Source organism: Amphimedon queenslandica, unplaced genomic scaffold (assembly GCF_000090795.2).
Source record: "Amphimedon queenslandica unplaced genomic scaffold, v1.1 AMPQUscaffold_13209, whole genome shotgun sequence".
NCBI classification, from domain to species: Eukaryota; Metazoa; Porifera; class Demospongiae; order Haplosclerida; family Niphatidae; genus Amphimedon; species Amphimedon queenslandica.
The window spans coordinates 1-6,407 of NW_003546555.1; the positions used below are offsets into that span (position 1 = coordinate 1).

Below are 6,407 nucleotides of genomic sequence, written 5' to 3' on the forward strand. Positions count from 1 at the left end.
TGCTTAGAAGCTTGTTACATTTACAATGTACATGTAAGTACTGTCACTGCCTGTATTTTATGAAGTCTTTATTATAATCTAGCATTTATACTATAGCCATTGTAAATTGTGAAGTAATGTATAAATTCATTTATTGTAGTATGTTGATGAGTCTGGCACTCGTGTTAGAGGTGACTGTCACTTACTACTAGTGGGAGATCCAGGTATAATATACTGTGAATTGTATATGTAGATGTCGTTTATCATTTTTGATGCATAATGTACATCATGATGCATAGTAGTATAGTAGAGTAGTGTATAGTAGAGCACCTAACAAAATATTGTATGAATGGTTTGTTTTTTATCTGTGCAATTTTTGTGAAGTTCACATAATCATTTCTTAGTTTATACATGTACATGTACATGTAACATGTATATCGCAAGAATAAATTAACTAATGAACACACTGCACCCCCATTTAATTAACTCTTCCCAAAGCCACACCTTAATTATCATAGCACTGCTCAAGTACATGTATTTGAAGAAATCTATTGTTATTGTCCATGCTAATGGCCCATTATCTGAATGAGTTCCTTTTTCAATAATAAGGTCAATAGTCTGATTCAAATCCAAACTGAAATGAAATGTACTCGATTTAACTACATGTACTATTGTACATGTACGTGTTTGTCATGGTTACAGTGATGAACAAAGAGCTGGAATAAGAAAACATGCTTCAGAAATGGTGTGACGAAACACTTAGCAATTTTTAAGAACAAATTTGTTGATTGTCTGTTAGAAGAAAGCACAAAACGATATTGAATTTCTAATATTGACATGTATTGATGTCCTTATGCTGCATAGAAAGTTTGAACTGATTCTGACTTAAATTTTTTGAGTTATGAGCACTTTAAAAAATTGGCCAAATTTTGAAAAATTAATACCGAAGGCTATAATAGTCCATGGTTTTTGCAAAAAATGGCTCCGAAATCACCCCCAATTTTTATTACATTTTCCGATACATATTGATGTACTTATGCTCTGTAGAAAGTTTGAGCTGATTCCGACTTTAAGTTTTCAAGTTACGGCCATTTTTAAAAAGTAGCCAAAATCTGAAAAATACCCAAGGCTATTATAGCCCATGGTTTTTCCCAAAAAATGGCTCCAAAATCACCCCTAGTTTTTATTTCTATTTCTGATACATATTGATGTCCTTATGTTGTGTAGAAAGTTTAAACTGATACCAACTTAAATTTTTTGAGTTATGAGCATTTTAAAAAATTGGCCAAATTTTGAAAAATACCCAAGGCTATAGCCCATGGTTTTTTTGAAAAAAATGACTCCAAAATCACCCCAGTTTTTATTACATTTTCTGATACATATTGATGTCCTTATGCTGTATAGAAAGTTCGAGCTGATTCTGACAAACATTTTTCTAGTTATGAGCATTTTTTGAAAAGTACCCTGTACTATAGCCCATGGTTTTTTCAAAAAATGGCTTCGAAATCACCCCCAGTTTTTATTACATTTTCTAATACATATTATGTCCTTATGCTGCATAGAAAGGTTGAGCTGATTCCAACAAATAATTTTTAAGTTGTGAGCACTTTTAAAACGAGCAGATTTTTAAAGAAGAGCAAAGATTTGTTCTGAAAAATGTTTCCGAAGTCACCATAATTATGTTTTTTTTTTAATTCTGGTGCATATTGGAGTTTTGACCATTTTGAAACTGAGGCAATTTCTGAAAAGTGGTTCCAAATCACCTCCAATTATTGTGTCTTTGAGCTTTTTGTCTGATTTACAAATTTCAACCCTCAAAATGCATTCAGTGCATTGCCACTGCAGTTAGTAACTTAGTACTGATCAATGTTGTACATGTACATGTAACAAGTTCCCTAAGGTCTGGTTTATTATTAATATGTTGTAGGGTCTTGTTGGATACTTTGTCATTGGGTTTGAGGTTCCCTCTTATCCTGTGTACTTCAGTACTAGTCCTCAAGATACACCCACTCACTGGCATCAGAGGATATTCTTCCTCAATGAACCCATACAAGTTGAAACAGGTGGGTCTGGTTTAAGACTAATGTACAATTGGGTGAAGGACAAGTCAGTTTATCAATGTCTGTCTATCATTGTTATTATTATTATTATTATTATTAGGTGATTTATTATGTGGTAGTATCAGTTGCTATAAGAACTAGGATTGTTCAAGATCACTTGGTATCAAGATACTGGTACTGTTTGTACTTTGTTTGTCATTAGCAGAATTAAATTTTACCAACATTAATAATTTGCTAAACTTTTCTTCATTAATAATTATTTGTGACTTAACAAAATTAAAAAAATAATAAAATTCAAAACAAGCAATAATAACAAAGCAAATTAAGCAATCAATTGAATGCATATTAAGCATCAATGTTGATATTAAAATCAAGTCCCAGTTCATTCCTAATAGCTTCAACCCAGTCCTCACCTAAAGCTATTGCTGCATCAGCATAACTGCCTCTTACAGCAATGAATGAGCTTAAGAACTTTTGACAGTGCTCCTGCACTTGAGGTAACTTCTTCTTGAAACTAAGACTAGCCTTGAACTCTGTAATAAACTTTTCCATGCTATGAGTCTCTCTGACTTCATCACTAATAAGATGAGCTGCATATAACTGACTGGCAAGATCTGAGAGAGACGTCTTAAGAGAATTGAGATCAGCATAATGAGATACAAGAACATCATCAATCACTTTCTTTACTTTATTGACATCAACAGTAGCTGATGGACCTAATAGAGGTCAAAGGTCAGTATATACACACAGTATTATCACTTACTAGCTCCTCCAGTGGATGTTACTGACGTTGATTCATGTACTACATTAGAGGAGGAGGTTGGATCTGTGAAATAAGATAATAAGAATTAATTTTAATGTAATTAACATTGACTCATTGACTTACTCGTTGATAAGGGAACAGCAGGAGGTGTTCGGTTGATGTAAATTATTATTGAAGGATCTATTCCAATTAATTCAATGGGGCAATGAAGTGGCCTTTTAGCAACACCAATTTCAGCATACACTAATATATGGATACTGGAACACAAAGGATTGTCTATAAACTTGTCCACTACGTATTGACGTATCTATAATAATAGGTAACAGTCATATACTGTGTATTATACACATGTACACTGTACATACTTGCATTGGGGATTGGTTAGGATGTACAGTCCATCCTGATTCAAGTGATGGAGTATCTTGTAGACACAACTGAAGGATACCATCTGGTTGATTGTACTTGAACATGACAAATGGTCCATCTTGTTCAGCTTTAGAATGTCTGTTCTCTAAATACTAAAATTCCAATTAATAACATTCTTCATAATTAAATTACATTACATACTTGCTGAAGGACTTCTAAATCTCTAACAACAGAAAATGTAGTCATCCATTGATTAACTTTCTTCTCTTCATGATACATCATTCCAGTGTACAGTAGAGTGACTCCTGTATAACAATTATAAATGAAAAAATAATAACTGTAACATATACCTTTGTCTTCATTTGGTTTTTGTTTCACTTCATCTTCAGTTGACTCATTGCAAACATTAGATGAACCTAATAATACAAAACCTCATTATCAATGTACTTAATAAATTATACCATGCATACATACCAGAAGTAGACTCAACTTCTTTTACTTTTTGATTAGAGTCCTCAGTTACTGATTCTATTATGAAAATGAAACTTTATACAACACAATTACAGTCACACATACCTTGAGATAGTCCAGTATTTATTGGTGAGGTAGTTCTCTCACTAGTCTCTCCTGCTCCATTACCACTATCATTATGTGCGTCATCAGTTGATCCTATTATTGCACATTATTAATAATAAAACACTATTTCCATCATACATGTACCTTCAGGTGGTGTCTCATAACCTTCCTCACTCTCACTGTCACTAGGTGTGTCTCCATTACTCATCTCAGCTACAATACCCATACAACAGAACTGCTCACGCTTTATTGATCCATATCTTTTCCCAACTCTAAAAGATCCTCCTTCAACTATACTGAACTGGTAAGGAGACTTCAGTGGAGCTCTCACAAACTTGAGGTAACCAGTCTGACTAGTCTTCCTTAGATCCACACAATGTTGTAGCTCTATTACCAGTGGTTTTAATAGTGTCTTAGATACTGATATTGCATATACTGCACTCACTAGCACAGTACCTTTGGGTACCTTGAAATTACCACCAGCTAGTGCAGTAACAGCTACTTCGGTATCCTTGGACACTGCTCCTTTAGGACACTCTAATCTGAATCCATATTTCTCCCACTGGAGTGAGTCAGACCTGTCTCCTTGTAGGATAAAAAGCTTCTGTCCAGCTTTAATGACACTAGAGTCTAGTGAATCTGAAACAATAAAGACACATCATATCTAATACCAGTATAGTACACACACAATCATTCACATGTGTACATGTACATGTACATGATTAATTTACCCATTGAAGGGATCAGGTAATTAAATTGTAGTCCAATGGAACTAGTCTCTTTGATAGGTTGCTTGAGGACCCTCTCTTGTCTTTCCTTCACTAGTTTGGCTATGTACAACTCCTTTTCTTTAAGGTCTATAAATTAATAGAATATTAATAATTATTATTGATTGATGATGATACACTAACCAGTAATGATCTGTTTCTCATTTAATGTCAGTTTGGCTATAACTTTGTCTTTCTCAGAAATAAGATCTTGATTGTCATCTACACAATAAACATATTCTCTCGTCTAATACATGCTGTGTGTGAAGTTAACTAACCAATAATGATCTGTTTCTTCTTGAGATATTGTTCCTTCTCCTCCTCCATATCAGCTACTTTGAGTTTCAGTTTCTCATAATCTTCTACATTAATAGAATATTCTCTCATCTAATATTATGTACTGATGATACACTAACCAGTAACAATCTGTTTCTTCTCCTCTTCTTGTGTCTTTATTTCCAATATTTCAGCATCGTTAACTTTAAGCTTCTCATTATATTCTGTTATCAATAAAAATACAAAGGTTAAGGATAAAATGATATTTGTAGCTTATACAAATTTGGACTGCATGTACAGTAGCCCATAAATACATGTACTATGATTATTGCTCCTGATACCATATATGGTAAACAGAGCTCACTCTACATAAATCTCATTATTTCTAGTGCATGAACAATTTGCCCTATATTGAGTACAGGATACTATTTACCATACTCAACATTCTCTAATCCACTAGTATTATAATGTAAACAATGTACACATAAACAACAGTACAACACAACAGTACCTAATTCAAGACTTGATTTATCCTTTTCTGCTTGCTCAAGGAGAGTGGTAGCATCATCAAGTTGCCGACTAAGTGTTGCCTTTTCTTGAAGAAGCTGTTGCTGCTCTTTGTCTCGATCTTGCTGTATCTGCTCCTTCTCTTTTATTTCTCTTTGAAGCTGTTCCTCATAGAATTTCCTCTCTCTTTCTTGTAGGTGTCCTCTGAGTAATTGAACCTCTTTGCTTAATCCTAAATTCTCCCAATCACCCAGTATCCTTCTTCTTAGTTGATCTTGATACTGGTCCAGAGGTATTACACTAGTAGACCAATCATTATCATTAGTAAATCCTATACAGTAACAAAATAGTGGAGAATAAGAAATACACAAATTAATTACAGTTATAGTTACTATGGTAAACTTATTACGTGTGACCTCTGTCAGTTTACACAGTTAACCACATGAACATATTATTGTATATAAATACACTGAAAATTATTTCATTCACTCTAGCTCCTATTAATATCAGTGTTTCTGTATCTGCAGTCATTATAATTCACTATTGTACATAGCAGGAATGAATTGGTAATAATTAGTATCATAGGTATATGTCAAATGCTCTCATTAAACATTCATCATAAGAATTACTTACTTTATTGTAATATTATTATTACTAATTATCATTACATAATCAATACACATTGTATCTACTACGGTCTACATGTGCTTACTGAGTTCAATAACTGCTGTATCACTTAGTGTTGAATAGCCTCTATCTCCACCACACTCAATTATCCAGTTAGTAGTTGGGGTCACACTCCACACTGAGAGAGAATGCCATTGTCTGTTAGTGACATCGTCTGGTATATTAATCTATAAAATTAAAACAATAATAATTAATTTGTGTATAACATATAAATTGATTTGATATCTGGTTAATAAACACAATAACTAACTCACAGTTTCATAGACTGCACAGTGTGTTTCATGTAACACAAAGATGACATAATAAAATTAATAATACACAATATATTAATAGACAAGTATACACAACTGAGTCTGTTATTATATCATGTGAGTCCTCAATTAAGAACTTACTAAGTGTCTGCATCTACACACATACACATACACA

At 33.2% G+C, this 6,407-nt stretch overlaps 4 long non-coding RNA genes across 4 annotated transcripts; 1 reads left to right on the top strand and 3 right to left on the bottom strand.

The window, feature by feature from the left end:
• Positions 1 to 114: 114 nt before the first annotated feature.
• LOC109584455 (uncharacterized) lies at positions 115 to 2,253 on the top strand. The gene is made up of 3 exons (XR_002186020.1): positions 115 to 203; positions 1,907 to 2,042; positions 2,140 to 2,253. It is a non-coding gene; the product is annotated as an uncharacterized LOC109584455 (long non-coding RNA).
• Positions 2,254 to 4,582: 2,329 nt separating this feature from the next.
• Positions 4,583 to 4,827, bottom strand: LOC109584442 (uncharacterized). The gene is made up of 3 exons (XR_002186005.1): positions 4,790 to 4,827; positions 4,656 to 4,733; positions 4,583 to 4,601 (listed from the first exon to the last, which is right to left on the bottom strand). It is a non-coding gene; the product is annotated as an uncharacterized LOC109584442 (long non-coding RNA).
• A 6-nt stretch (positions 4,828 to 4,833) lies between these two features.
• On the bottom strand, positions 4,834 to 5,339 carry LOC109584443 (uncharacterized). The gene is made up of 3 exons (XR_002186006.1): positions 5,299 to 5,339; positions 4,928 to 5,011; positions 4,834 to 4,873 (listed from the first exon to the last, which is right to left on the bottom strand). It is a non-coding gene; the product is annotated as an uncharacterized LOC109584443 (long non-coding RNA).
• A 146-nt stretch (positions 5,340 to 5,485) lies between these two features.
• LOC109584441 (uncharacterized) lies at positions 5,486 to 6,143 on the bottom strand. The gene is made up of 2 exons (XR_002186004.1): positions 6,007 to 6,143; positions 5,486 to 5,625 (listed from the first exon to the last, which is right to left on the bottom strand). It is a non-coding gene; the product is annotated as an uncharacterized LOC109584441 (long non-coding RNA).
• Positions 6,144 to 6,407: the final 264 nt, after the last annotated feature.